Here is a 14,875-nt window from a genome sequence, read left to right as displayed (position 1 = left end):
ATGTTTCACTCCATGAATACAGTGGAATACACTCGAATACAACAACTGATTAGCTGGACTTCCGTGATTCATGCCTATTTTTGCTACTGTATTCATAAATACAATAGCTTAAATACATCAAATACATCTTATATCCACAGAAAAGGTATCTACAATCCATAATATAGCAAATGGTATCTATAGATGGCTAATTACTACAAAAAATAGTGCTTTATGAAAATTTCTCTTAACTTTATCCTATCAGAATATTTACGATGTACTAGTAAAGTATAGCCCACGCTATGCACGGGCCCAATAAGCGTATACTAAATATTAAATTATAATTTTTGGGATCTTCATATAATAAATGGTTGAATTTATTATTTACTTATTTTAGTTGGTATACATAAATTATATACTAATGATACATGATTATACATATAATATGTATGGATTATACATGTGCGGTCTTTTTTTTTTTTGTTTAGAGTTCGTCTTCGAAGAATCCTAAAGTTAGTCTTAAATCAGCTAAAATACCTGAAAAGAAAAAAATATACTATAATTTTTTTTGGTCCCAACTATTACCTGAAAAATAAATTGCAAAAGGAGCTTGTTTGATGTTCATATTGTGCTAATCTTTGTACTAAAGATTCCTTTTCGTAACATAAAAGATTTGTTACCATCTTAAATACAAAATTCATTTAGAGTGATTTTAATATATTTTCAAGATAAATATTTCTTTTATTCATAGCATAAAAGATTTGGCGACATCTTTAGGTAAGGAATTCATTTTTAAATTTTGTCAAAACTCTTATTAAGTTTACCATTTCCATATTTTAGAGCTGGATTATGATTCTAATATAAAAATTTCAATCCCCTTTCAGGTACAAGATATGTACTCTCCAAGAACAAGACTCAATTACATAAATTTACAAGTTAGAAGTACTTTTACTTTTACAAGTTTTATTAAATAATTCACTTTAACTATTTGGTTGTCCAATTGTCCTACTAACAATGAACACAAGTTACTTAAAAAGCATTTTCATTCCCAATGATTCTAAAGAAGAATGGTTCATATACAATTGCATTTATAGTTGTTCATTTGTGAATTAATAGAATTTATTAGCAGCCTATTCTTCTTCTAGTGGTAAGTGAAAAATATAGTGATAGTATAATCCTTTGTTGAATCCTTCTTCTATCATAGTAATAATTAACACAATTTACTTAGGACCCCTTATTTTTTATAGTAATTGAAAAGCTTGGTAAAATACTATATAGTTGTTTCTTTATTTATTCATTTTTCATAGTAATGGATAGTGCTTGTTTTTCTTTGTTACTTTAGATTGACTCTATTACTCTAACCATAATTCTTTACCCAAATTGTTTTTACTATTAATTTTGTAAGAATTTAGAGTTGACTATGCTAAAGTTAGAATGATTTTAATTTATAATGATGAAAATAAAAGATTTAATTTTAATTTACAAAATGAGCTTATTTTGTTTATCCAAAAGAGGGACCTACAATTATTTATTTATAAGATTTTACAAACAAATATGCTAAAGTTGGAAAAAAATTAATTTACAATGAAGTAAAGAATGATCAAGTTTAGAAAAAATGAGGTTTTCTTCGTATACTATATAAAGTTTCTGTTGAAGAAGAAGCATTTGTAAGCGTGCCAAAAGACAAAGCTGGGCACACGTGAATTTGTGAGCATGTCACATTCATGTGACATCAGCAGCAGTATATTTTTTTGGGCAATTGAAAGAAGGCTGTATTATTCTTGAATTTACACAAATGTACAAGTGTATTTATCGTAAATAAGTGCAAAAGTATGAGCAAAATGAGACCTTAAAAAAGTACGGCAACTCAGACCAATTAACTGTATATGGATGCAATGGGATTTAGAGGAAACAATGCTGGTTTTTCAGTAAACACATCATAATGTTAAGTCGCTGAAGCAGACGATGCAACACAACTGAGCAAGGAAAACCAATTATTCTAAAAGTACCCCTATGCCAGGCAGACATGTTGACCATGAGCTGCCTGGTTATTCTCAGCCAACAAGTTATGATACACTCTCTCCATCACAATTGGTTCATGGTCAGGAACCAAATATTTTCATCTAGATATATGGATGTACTATATGATTTAATTGTGACACCACAATGCACAAAAATTGGTCCCCAAAGAAGGTTGGGGATATGTGTTGGTGATCCCCACATTAGGGGGAGAAAATGAGCAGCTGAAAAAAGTAATACATGGAATGAATTATTATGAGTACACTTAGATCCTCGTACAAAAAAATATGAACTTGAAGTTCAAGTGATAATTCATTTGTAAAATATTGCCATGCGCATTTTCTGACCCAAACTAAGTGTCATATTTCAGCTACTAATGCTCCAAATAGAATAAAGTCCATGATGGACATAGCCTATGGAATGAATGAAGCGTAATAGACTAATCGGTTCCAAAGGTAAAACTCCTTGAAGGAGGAGAGGAACAAATGTTCAACATGGTCATAATAAGGAGGCAAGTGCTATATAAGAGCATCATGATATAACACTTCATAAGACCTCATGGGAGAGGTTCAGGTACTTGAAAATAGTGGGTAGTGCGAAAATCCGCGGAAAAAAAATGCTCCCAATAAACTCCTCCCAACAGTACGAATCCTCCAGCTCAATTCCACCAAAACCACCGGATAGCCTAAACTACCTTTCGACATCATCATCACTTACTTCTTCCACTCACAATCCTAACATGTCTACTAGTATGAATATTGACATGCATGACCCAATCACTGTTTCACATCCCTTACAAAAATCATATCTACAAACCTTAAACTCTAATAACATTTCTTCTCCACCGCTTATATTTCCCAACAAATGAATTTTACTTTGGAGAATACTGATGAGTTTGAAGCTCCTAATGATCCTTCTATTTTCATACCATTATCTGTGGAAGAAAAACACAGGCTTTACCAGCCATGGCAACATGCAGTGATTATTAAGGTTTTTGGTTGAAAAATTGAACATCAACTACTTAGACAAAAAATATACGCGTTATGGAAACCAACTGAAAATCTCCCTCTAATTGACTTAGGGTCAGATTTTTTTCTACTAAAGTTTCAAAAGGAGAAAAATAAAATTCATGCCTTACAGGGTGTTCCTTGGTTTCTTCTAAATATTTTTCTATCCGTTCGTCAATGGGAACCTAAATTTAAGGCTTCTGTGACAAAATTAACAACCTCTGCTGTTTGGTTACGTTTACTAGAATTGCCTACCGAATTTTACGATTATCAAATTCTGCAAAAAGTAGGCCAGACAATGGGTAAGTTGTTATCAGTGGACACCTGCACCTCTTCAACAACAAGAGGATAATATGCTAGATTATGCGTGGAAGTACTTCTGGCTCAGCCATTAAAGACACACTTATACATTGATAATCATAAATAAATTATCCTTTATGAAGGGTTAAATTTACTTTGTATTAAGTAAGGTCGCATGGGTCATAATCACTGGACTTGCAACTACTTTGTACAAGTTGAACCTTCCACAGAAAATTTCCACAAGGACCATCTCATGGATGTAATTAACTCCAATTCCAATACATCTACCACAGCTAATGAAGCATGGAATGTTCAATTTCCAAAAAAATCCATCCACAAAAAAGCTAATTACACGGATGATCAATTGCAAGCAATACATCCAGTGGAGCCAAAGATGGTAAGTCAGTCAGGTAAGCCAGGGGTGATTAATCCTAATACTCTTCCTTTTACTAAGCTAACCTTATCACATTTAAATAATACTACTACTACTGGTTCTAAGCTAACCACCACCCATAGCTCCGTTTTAACAAATAATAAATATGCTACCCTATTAGATGATGCATATGATAATGGTACCCCTTTGTTAAATCAAATAACTAATAACATACAACTCACAAAGACCACTCAAGTGCCTAAACACTCGGTCCAATCAGGACAATGTTCAAACCCTACTCTTCCTACAATACCAAACCCTATCACTATCCATGCAAATGGACACGACAACACACCCCACATGCACAGCATGCCCCAATACCCAAACACACCCTCTTCACCTACACAAGTAAACCATCCACTAAACCTAGCAAATCATCCACTTCCTCCTTCGAATATTAGAATACCGCCATCATTTCAAGCTACTGTTGCCATGCAAATAGGCAATAATGAGTCCTCCTCTTATCAAATCCAGACCAATACACCATTTTCTTGTCCATCTTTTCAACCGCCCTCCACAACCATTGACATTGCTCTACTTACTAAACCAAATATAGATCCTAACATCTTGACTAATCCACTTCCGGAACCTCTCATTGTAGAAGATGTTTCCCATCAACTTCCTCAGTCATATAAGACGACCACAAGCACAAACAAGGCAGAACACTCAGCATCTTCAACACAATCCCAACTACCCCTCCCACCCTCCACCACATCTGATTATGAAGCCCAATACAATAATTTATACGGCTCAAACACCACATGCACCAACACTCCTAGCATCTTGGCTAGAGGCAGTCTTGCACAACCATGCTTTGACATTCACCATGGAAGTCGATCACCAATAGGTGACAATCCTAATCAATTATCCAACGGACTTAGCACAAATAGTAGCGGAAGGAATGCAATTGGGTACAGACATTTATGCTCGTTACCATTGGTCCATGATGCAGGCACCACACCTTGCACCATACCAACCTCTACCTCTACCCACTCCGTTTTGGGATCACACACATCTCCACCCAAATCTCCTACAAATGCCATTTTATCCTTCACCTACTCCAAACACTCCTTGGATTCAATCCTATTGGGATCCACAACCCCACACACCTCTCTTGAGACCAGTCACACCCCCATCACCAACACCACCACCCCCTCCATCTCCACAACATCCCAATCAACTAGAACAAGAAGTTCAGGAGGTAAATTTTTATGCGGAACTAGACGCAGCCATCGTATACAACAGAGAAACACGCCCAGTCCTTGCATGTCTGGATGGCATAAAAGTCTTTGTCCAGAAGGAAGAGCTCGAAAGAAAGATCTTCATAAGGTGCCCTCAAAATCTGCTTGCAACCTCATTCCGCTTGAGGCCTACAACAAATCCAGCAGTGGGGAAATATGCGATGTTATTTCTCCCCACATTGAGGCTTCGTCCAGTAATGGTCAAACCGAGTCCAATTTAAGTTATATGAACTTCATAATTTTAAATTGTAGGGGGCTCAATCAGTGGAGTTCAGAAGGAATTTTCGCTCTTTACTAGACTATAATAGACCAACACTGGTGGTTCTACTAGAGACTCACTGCCAATCACACCAAATATTGAAAGATGATTTTGAGTTCACAGGTACGATTGAAGTTTTTGCTATAGGGCAATCAGGTGGGATTGTTATCCTATGGAATTCAGCTATTCTAAATATGGAGCAGGTGGCTACCTCTACACAAGAGATCCACTGCCATGTTCAGGTTCTTCCTTTACCTTTTACTTTTGTATTTAGTGCTATTTACGCAAGTAATGACTTAGCAAATAGACTAGCATTATGGCATAATATCATGTGTATCTATGATAATTATAAGGGACCTTGGTTGATTGGGGGGGGGGGGGAGGGGGGATTTTAACGAGATAGTACATGCAGTAGATAAATTTGGTGGCTTACCTATAAATAATTCTCGAGCAAATAAGTTATTAGATTGTTTTAACTACTGCCACTTAACAAACTTAGGATATAAGGGTAGTCGTTACACTTGGACAAATGGTAGACATAATAGGGTTAACATTCTTGAACGTATTGATCGTGTGTTAGCTAATTATGATTGGATTACTAATTATCCTGATGCTTTGGTATCACACCTTCTCCGAACCCACTCTGATCATTTTCCAATTAAAATTGACCTACACCACTGTCCTCTGCCTAGGAAGAAAATTTTTCGCCTAGAAACTATATGGACTACCCATCCTTCTTTCTCAACAGTAATTGAACAAGTTTGGTTGGATAAATTATACTTACTTCCTGCTATTGATCAATTCGTGGAAACAATACAAGTTTGGAATAAAATTACTTTTGGGAACATTTTTAAGCGTAAAAAGAAGTTACTGGCTAGACTAGGTGGTCTTCGAGCATCTATTCTCTACCCAACTAGTATTTTTTTATAAAATTTGGAGAGAAGTTTAACCTTAGAATATAATGAAATTCTCCGGCTTGAGGAGGATTTTTGGAAGTTAAAATCTAGAATTAACTGGTTGAATAATGGTGATGCAAACAAAAAAATTTTCCACCTAACGACTCTAAATCGTAAAAGGCATAATCGTATCACTGCTCTTCAAGATTTAGGTGAAAATTGGATTACTGATCCTCACAAAATTAGAGATGATATTACTCAATACTACCACCATCTGTTTACCACTCAAAATAGAAAATCTACTAATGGCACCTTTTTAAATCCTTTTAATATTTTAACTTCATAAGAGCAATCTTGTTTGATAGCTCCATTACAGGATCGTGAAATTCTCAATGCCATCCATTCTTTTCAACCTCTTAAGGCACCTGGACCAGATGACCTTCATTCGTTATTTTATCAGAAATATTGGCATATCATAGGGAACTCCGTCAAATATTTTTGGTATAAAGTTTTCCTGGACCATCACATTGATCCTACTATAAATTCAACCTTCATTTGCTTAATCCCAAAAAATAAGAATACATCCACTATATTATAATTCCGACCCATTAGCCTTTGCAATACAATCTATAAGATTATAACTAAAATAATTATTAATAGATTAAAACTAGTTCTGGAATACCTTATCCATCCAACTCAATCAAGTTTCCAGAAAAATAGACGAGCAGCTGATAATGCTATTATCGTACAAGAAATTATCCACATATTTCATATATGCTTCTCAAGCTGGATCTTGAAAAGGCTTTTGACAAGTTGGAATGGTCTTTCATTTACAATACACTACACAGCCTAAATTTTCCTCAACCATTTATTCAATTAATAATGTCTTGTATTACAACTACTACTACAGCTATTCTAATTAATGGTACACCTATTGATTATTTTACACCTACGCGGGGTATTAGACAAGGGGCTCCTCTCTCAACTTATATTTTTATATTATGTTTGGGAATGCTATCAAGGAAAATAAATTTTGAAGTTGACTATAACATTTGGCATCCAATTTCCATGGGTAGAAAAGGACCTCAATTATCACATCTATTTCGCAGATGATATTATTTTGATATCAAAAATTACACCTACCTCAGGCCAATCCATAGCTGACACCATCACTCAATTTACTCATCATTCTGGGCAAACTATAAACTTTGACAAATCTAGGATATTCTTTTCTAAGAATTGTGCTAATAATATCAAAGATTCTATAATAAATAAATTTTATATGAGTGAGGGAAAAGTTTTAGGAAATATCTAGGGTTTCCTATTTTTCATTCAAAGCCTAGTAAAAGAGATTACCAATTTTTACTTGACAATTTCAAATCTAAGTTGGCAGGGTGAAAAACTCATTTTTTAACCAAGGCAGGAAGGAAAACTTTAATACGTTCCACTTTAAATAACCTTCCTAATCATATTATGCAATATATCACACTACCTTCTTATATTATTTCCTTCCTTAATAGATACCAATAGAATTTTCTATGGGGCACTACACCTCAAAGGAAAAAATTACATCTTATTAAGTGGTCTATGGTTACACAACCATTAGATCGAGGGGGCTTAGGAATCCAAAATCTTAGTACCAAAAATCAGGCTTTGCATGCTAGCCTTGCATGGAGGCTTTTCCAAAACCCTAATCAGCTGTGGGCACAGGTATTGCTGCATATTTACCTAAGGCCATTACACTTAATTAAGAAGCATGCTTCAAAAACCTGGTCAAACATTCTTAAGGGCTGGTCCGATTGTCGTTTAGGTTATAAATGGAACCTAACTACTGGTAAGCACGTACAATTTTGGAATGAACCTTGGATAAATCATAATTCATTATTTCGTCTATATTTCTGGACCCCTACCCCAAGGTGAGGATGGCAAATTAGTGTCTGATTACTATTTCAATCACCAGTGGCACCTACATAAATTACCTTTCGTAATACCTCCTTCTTTAGAACATACAATCACTGATGTTTACATACCAATGGTGCCCATCAATTCTGAACAACTTTATTTGGCAATTACACATAATGGGTTATTCTCTGTTAAATCTATATATCATTCTCTCATAACTGGACTCAATCACCCAAACACTAATAATTTCATCAATTATAAGTGGATTTGGAAGCTTCAGATACCACCTAAACTCTCTTTCTTTTTATGGTTATTATGCCATGACAGATTTCCTACAGCTGCCTATCTACATAAATTAGGAATTATGAATTCGTCATTGTGTACACAATTTCATTTGGTCCCTGAGACTATAAATCATATTTTCCTTGACTGTCATAATGCGAATGCACTTTGGACTGCTCTTAGTATTCCTATTACACAAATAATTATTCCACCACAAATTGATAGTACCTCTTGGTGGTATAATTTTATACATAAACAGAGTTTACCCTCCTTTTACCGCATTCCATTTTCCATACTCCTGCCTTTTGCTTTGTGACATTTATGGTTTATATGAAATAAAAATTACTTTGAGGGTTACCATATGCAATCCAGTATTTCTTTACTATATAAATAGGCTGTTGAATTTTATTATCTCACAAATCCTAAAAAAATAAATACCTTAGTACTACCTCTTTATATAAAATGACATCCACCGAATGGGCAGTTTTTTAAGCTAAACATTGACGGTTCTTCATCGACCACTCAACAACAATGGGGTATTGGTGGGTTTTTTCGTAATCAACAGTGCAAATGGATTCAAGGGTTTGCAGGGAGAGCACAACATGGCTCCAATGTTCAGACAGAATTGCTGGCTCTTCTAATGGGGCTAAAAATTGCTATCCAGCGCCGACTCACACCACTAATCATCGAAACAGACACAACTGCAATACTTGGTATGCTAATTACACCTATTATACAATACACTAATTTAATCAATGATTGCAGGTTATTATTCCAAAAGCTGGATAATCTGAAATTGCAAAGCATCTACAGAGAACAAAACTATGTTGCAGACTGTCTAGCTAAATGTGGAGCAGTGCATATGGAGGATAGATGTGTACTTTTTGATACTCCTCCACCTTTTGTGAACCCTTTTTCCAACAAGATCAGGCATGAATGCTTAGAAGAAGACTACTCAAATCAAGCACTATGTTATGTAATAATAGTTATCTAACTATTACTGTATCTAGTAGTAGTAGTATTGTAGTAGGTAATCCAACTCGTGTGTATGATCATCGTTCCCATAAGGGGGACATAATATCTACTTCTAGTTCTCTGCAACTGATGCATCTTATGCATCCTACAAACTCTTATGTATGTGTTTAAGCATCTATAATATGTTTATCTTTTTCACCAAAAAAAAGTTACTTGAAAATAGTGAGATCTCGATAAGTTATGTCTTTATTGAGTGATGATGGAACCGATGTAAAATGATCGTCGACAATATTGTTGATATAATGTAGCGTTCAATATTATTAATATTGACGACGATCTTGAGCTCAAATGTGTCATGAAATTTGAACAGATAAATGATTGGCCAAATGAAAATTAACTTCACCTAAAAATGTGAAGTTGGATGGATAGTCCCAACACCTGAAAGTGAAATGAAAAATCAAGTCGATAGACATAAAGACGACTTGTAGCACAAGATTTTTCGTAAATATTCCTGCATTTTATATGGAGATGAGTTCTTCTATGGTGGATGAAATCCTTTTCAGGTTTTAATTTGGCAATACATGAAAAACTTGATATGTGTATAATGAAAATCCTTGAAGGATTTAAATTGTTCTGAAATATAAAGTTTCAGCAGATCCTTATGTGGATTAGAGTAATCATGGTGTGCATGATTTATTTTTTGTGTCTGTTGCAACTGGTGCACTAATGTAACTTGCTAAAACCATAAGTATAACAATTATTGTCAAGGTTTTGTTGGTTATGGAAATGTAGGCATTTTCTGAAATTCGTTCTTGAAACAATCTATTTGTATATGAGGGTAATGCCGTATTGTGATATATAACAAGGTTTCAATTACATTGAAGATGATACTGCATGTATAGCTCAATTGAAAGAAGGACTATCGAAGGAGACAACATAAAGCACATTCACCAAAGTTCTTCAACAAATTTGTTAGAGTGAATTTGACAAACTTCTTCACAGGCATTGCGGATCTCAATATTAGAGAAGTTGTTATACAAGCTTGGAATTGGTGGTCTCCGAAGAATAAAGTGATGTTTTGATCAGGGGGAGGCAAATACGCGTTGTACTCTTTTTCCCTTAGCTAAGATTTTATCCCACTGGGTTTTTTCTGGCAAGGTTTTTAATGAGGCAGCAAATAATGCGTACTACAAGATATGTTTACTCTTTTTCCTTCACTAAGATTTTTTCCCACAGGGTATTTTCTTAGTAAGGTTTTAACGAGGCACATTATCTATAGACATCCAAGGGGGAGTGTTATGAAATATTATATTTTGTAGTGGATGTCTATAACTCCTAAAGAAGTTACTCCCACTACTCTTCTCCATTATGTAGATAACTCCCACTACTTCTCACCATTATAGTTGTAACTCCCGCACCTCCATAACCTCCCCATGATCTTCCTCCATGATCTCAAATGTTTAATGTCATGTTTATGGCATTCTTTTGTATGCCTCTATGTAATCCTATAAATAGAGGATTTTGGCACCACATTGTATATACTTGAATGCATGGAAGAAATAAAAATCTCTTCTCTCTTGCTCCCTTCATTCTTGTCTATTTGCTTGTTTTATATTATTACTTTGAGCTAAGTTTCGTAACATAACTGAAAATTTTAGAGTTTTTGGAAATTTGGATGAATTGAATTTGATGGTATCGGGCCCGTATTTTAGTTTCGGAGCCCGGTACAGGTCTTATGTGGGATTTAAGTTGAGCCTGTAAAATTTGGTAAGAAACGGACTTGAAATGACGTGAATCGGACCTTCGGTTGTTAAAATTTGAACTTAAGAGTTCATGAGATTTTTCTTTGATTTTTGATGCTAAATTCATAGTATTTGATGTTATTGAAGATTAGATCGCACGAGCAAGTCTATATGATGTTTTTGGACATGCGTGCATGTTTGGTTTGGAGCCCCGAGGGCTCGGGTGAGTTTGGATAGGCCACAGAGTGAAATTGGACTTAGGAGAATTGTTGGTGTGTTGCAGGTGTGTAGCAGGCCTCTGATCTCGCAATTGCGAGATCAGGCATCGCAATTGCGATGTAAGCAGGGCTCGCATATGCGAGAATTATGTCACAAATGCGACGAGCCCAGTGCAAGCATTACCTCGCTAATGCGAGGTACACTTCGCAAATGCGAAGTCTTCAGTATGTGTCAGGAGTCGCAAATGCGACACCCTTATCGCAATTGCGATATCGCAAATGCGAAGAAAACAGGATTCCTCAGGGTTCGCAATTGCAAACCCCTGATCGCAAATGCGAAGAAAATAGGTTTCTTAAGGGTTCGCAATTGCGAACCCTGGTCGCAATTGCGACTTCAGAGACCTGCTAAAAGTGAATTTTAGACGGGATTTCAACCATTTTTACAACCTTTTCAAAACCTAAACACCTTTGGGCAATTTTTCAAAGACAACTACTCTTCCAAATCATTTGTAAGTCAATTCTAACTTATTTCTTTCAATCTAATCCATCTTTTTACATGATTTCAACTCAAAATCAAGGTTTTTCATGGGGGAAATTGGGCGTTTTGGGTAGAACTTAGGATTTTTGAATTTTTGAGATTTGGACCTCGATTTGAGGTCCGATTTCAAAACAAATTATGTATTTGAGTTCGTGGGTGAATGGGTAATCTGATTTTGGTTCGAACCTCAGTTTTTGACCATGTGGGCCCGGGGTAGATTTTTTACTTTTCGGGAAAAACTTTAGAAAACCTATTTTCATGCATTAGAATTGATTCATTTAGCATTTATTGATATAGTTAAGCAAATTATGACTAGATACAAGAGGTAAAGCGGTAGTTGAGGCTTGAATTGTGTTTGTAGCATCGAGGTAAGTGTTTGGTCTAACCTTAGCTTGAGGGATTAGGAGTTGTGTCCTATTTTCTATGTGTTAGTTATTGAGTACGATGTATAGAAAGGGTGACGAGTATCTATACGTTGGTGTCAAGCATGCCCGTGAGTCTTATACTATGATTAATGTGACTCCGTTTTGTATTGTTCATGCCTTATGTGATGATTCTATTGTTGAACAAGCCTTGTGGGAGTAATATTGGTAATTGAACATTGAAGAGTGTTGGCTCAATTTGTAAAATGATTTGTGGAAGTGTTATTGGCAATTGAACATTATAGAGCATTGGCTCAAGTTGTGAATTGAGTTGTGAAGTAAATGTGAAAAAGAGAAGAGGATTATGATATTATCTCCCTCGCCGGGACCGTTGTTGCTTTCAATGTTATCTTCCTTGCCGGGATGTTATTGCTTTTGATATTGTTTCCCTTGCCGAGATATGATTGTTGTACTATTGTTCCCTTGCCGGGATTTTATTGTGATTTTATTGATTCCCTTGCCCTTATTGCTTTGTGATTGTTGTTTGGGTAAGGAAGAGTGTTAAATCACGAAGGGTGATGCCGTGCATGATATTTGTGACAGAGTGTTAAAGCACGAGGGGTGATGCCGTGCATGATATTTGTGAGAGAGTGTTAATGCACGAAGGGTGATGCCGTGCCGCACGATGTACCATTTCGTGCCTTTATATGAGTGATAATGCATGAAGGATCATTCTGTGCCATGATTATGTGAGGTAAAAGCACGAAGGGTGATGTTGTGCCGATTATATTGATTCTTATGGTGAGGATGAGAATAAAAGCACGAAGGGTGATGCCGTGCACTTGTCCTTGATTTTCCTGATTCTTGCTGATAATTGAGTTATAGTGTTCTTTACATTTATTTACTGATTTTCTATTGTTACTTGATTTTATTGTGATGTTATTGATTCCCTTGCCCAAATTGATTTGTGATTGTTGCTTGGGTGAGGAAGAGTGTAAAGCACGAAGGCTGATGTCGTGCATGATATTTGTGAGAGAGTGTTAAAGAACGAAGGGTGATGCCATGCATGTTATTTGTGAGAGAGTGTTAAACAACGAAGGGTGATGTCGTGCACTTGTCTTTGATTTCCTGATTTTTATTGATAACTGAGTTATGGTTTCTCTACATTTAACTGTTGGTTTTCTGTTGATACTTGTTGTTCCCCGCAGCATGATTCCCCCTTCCTATCTTTAATTGTGAAGTTCTGCCTTTATTTTCCGCTGTATATGATTTAACTGCAAAGGTTTATTTGGTAGTCTGGTCCTAGCCTCGTCACTACTTCACGGAGGTCAAGCTAGGCACTTACCAGCACATGGGGTCGGTTGTGCTGATACTACACTCTGCACTGTGTGCAGATCCCAGTGCTGCTGCTTTTGGACCACTGTGAGGTTGCTGCCTTTAGTCCAACAGGCGACCCGATGTAGGCGTCCGCAGGACTTGGTGTCTCCTTCTATCTTTTCATTCTGTTTCTTTCATGTATTCCAGAGACAACATTGTATTAATCTTTCAGACCTTTATTTGTAGTATTCCTAGACAGTCTATGATATTGTGACAACAGTTCTAGGTAGTCTATGTTAAGGAATTGTATTGGTAATATTTAAAGGGTTATATTTTGTTCTTCCGCTCATTATATTCCGCTGCTTATGTAATGTTGGTTCTTACTTGTCAAAGGATTAAAATGGGTAAAAGGTAAATAATACAAATGGTTGGCTTGCCTAGCTTTCACTAGTAGGAGGCATCACGGCTCCCGAGGGTGGGAAATCCGGGTCGTGACATCAATAGTCCTCATCTGCACACAAAATAATGTAATTAGCACACATCAACTTTCTTAATAGCGCTTAAGTAGTTCGAAATTTTCAAGGGTGCTACAAAAGCAAATAGGTATAAGCTACGGTACTTTGGAGTCTTGAAGGTTAAGAATGGAGTGGATATTTTGGTAGATAGGTAACTTAGAGAATCTGTGGTAGAGGTTAGGCGGGTGAATGATAGATTAATGATTATTAAGTTGGTGGTTGGAGAGTGTACCCTAAATGTCGTTAGCGCTTACGCATCGTAAGGAGGCTTGGATGAGGAGGTTATGAGGCGCTTTTGGGAGGGGTTGGATGAGATTCTACATAATATTCATGTACCGAGAGGTTATTTATAGAAAGGGATTTCAATGGACATATTGGGGCATCCGCTGGCGGCTATAGCGAGGTGTATAGCGGCTTTGATTTTGGGTATTGGAACGTAGGAGGTACTTCTCTGTGGGAAATAGCTAAGGCATTTGAGCTGGTGATTGCGAACTCGATTTTTCCAAAGAGAGAGGAGCATTTGGTTACTTTTCAAAGTACGATGGTGAAAACTCAGGATTACTATCTCCTCCTTAGGAGATGTGATAGAGGGTTGTGCAAGGATTGCGAGGTAATCCCGGGTGAGACCCTTGCGATGCAGCATAGGCTCTTGGTGATGGATGTCCGTATAATGATAAGGAGGAAGAAGTGATATGTACAAGGAAGACCAAGCATCAGGAGAGGTGCCTTGACCAAGGATAAATCTTAGGAGTTGGGAGAGAGGTTATCGGATAGGGGAGCCTGGAGGAGTAGTGGGGGCGTGAGAATTATGTGATCGACGATGATGGGCTGTATAAGGGAGGCGGCGAGAAAGGTGTTAGAGGTCTCGTCGGGCTACTCTAGTGGGCACA

This window comes from Nicotiana attenuata, unplaced genomic scaffold, assembly GCF_001879085.1.
Source record: "Nicotiana attenuata strain UT unplaced genomic scaffold, NIATTr2, whole genome shotgun sequence".
Classification (NCBI taxonomy): domain Eukaryota; kingdom Viridiplantae; phylum Streptophyta; class Magnoliopsida; order Solanales; family Solanaceae; genus Nicotiana; species Nicotiana attenuata.
This window is presented reverse-complemented; position numbering follows the sequence as displayed.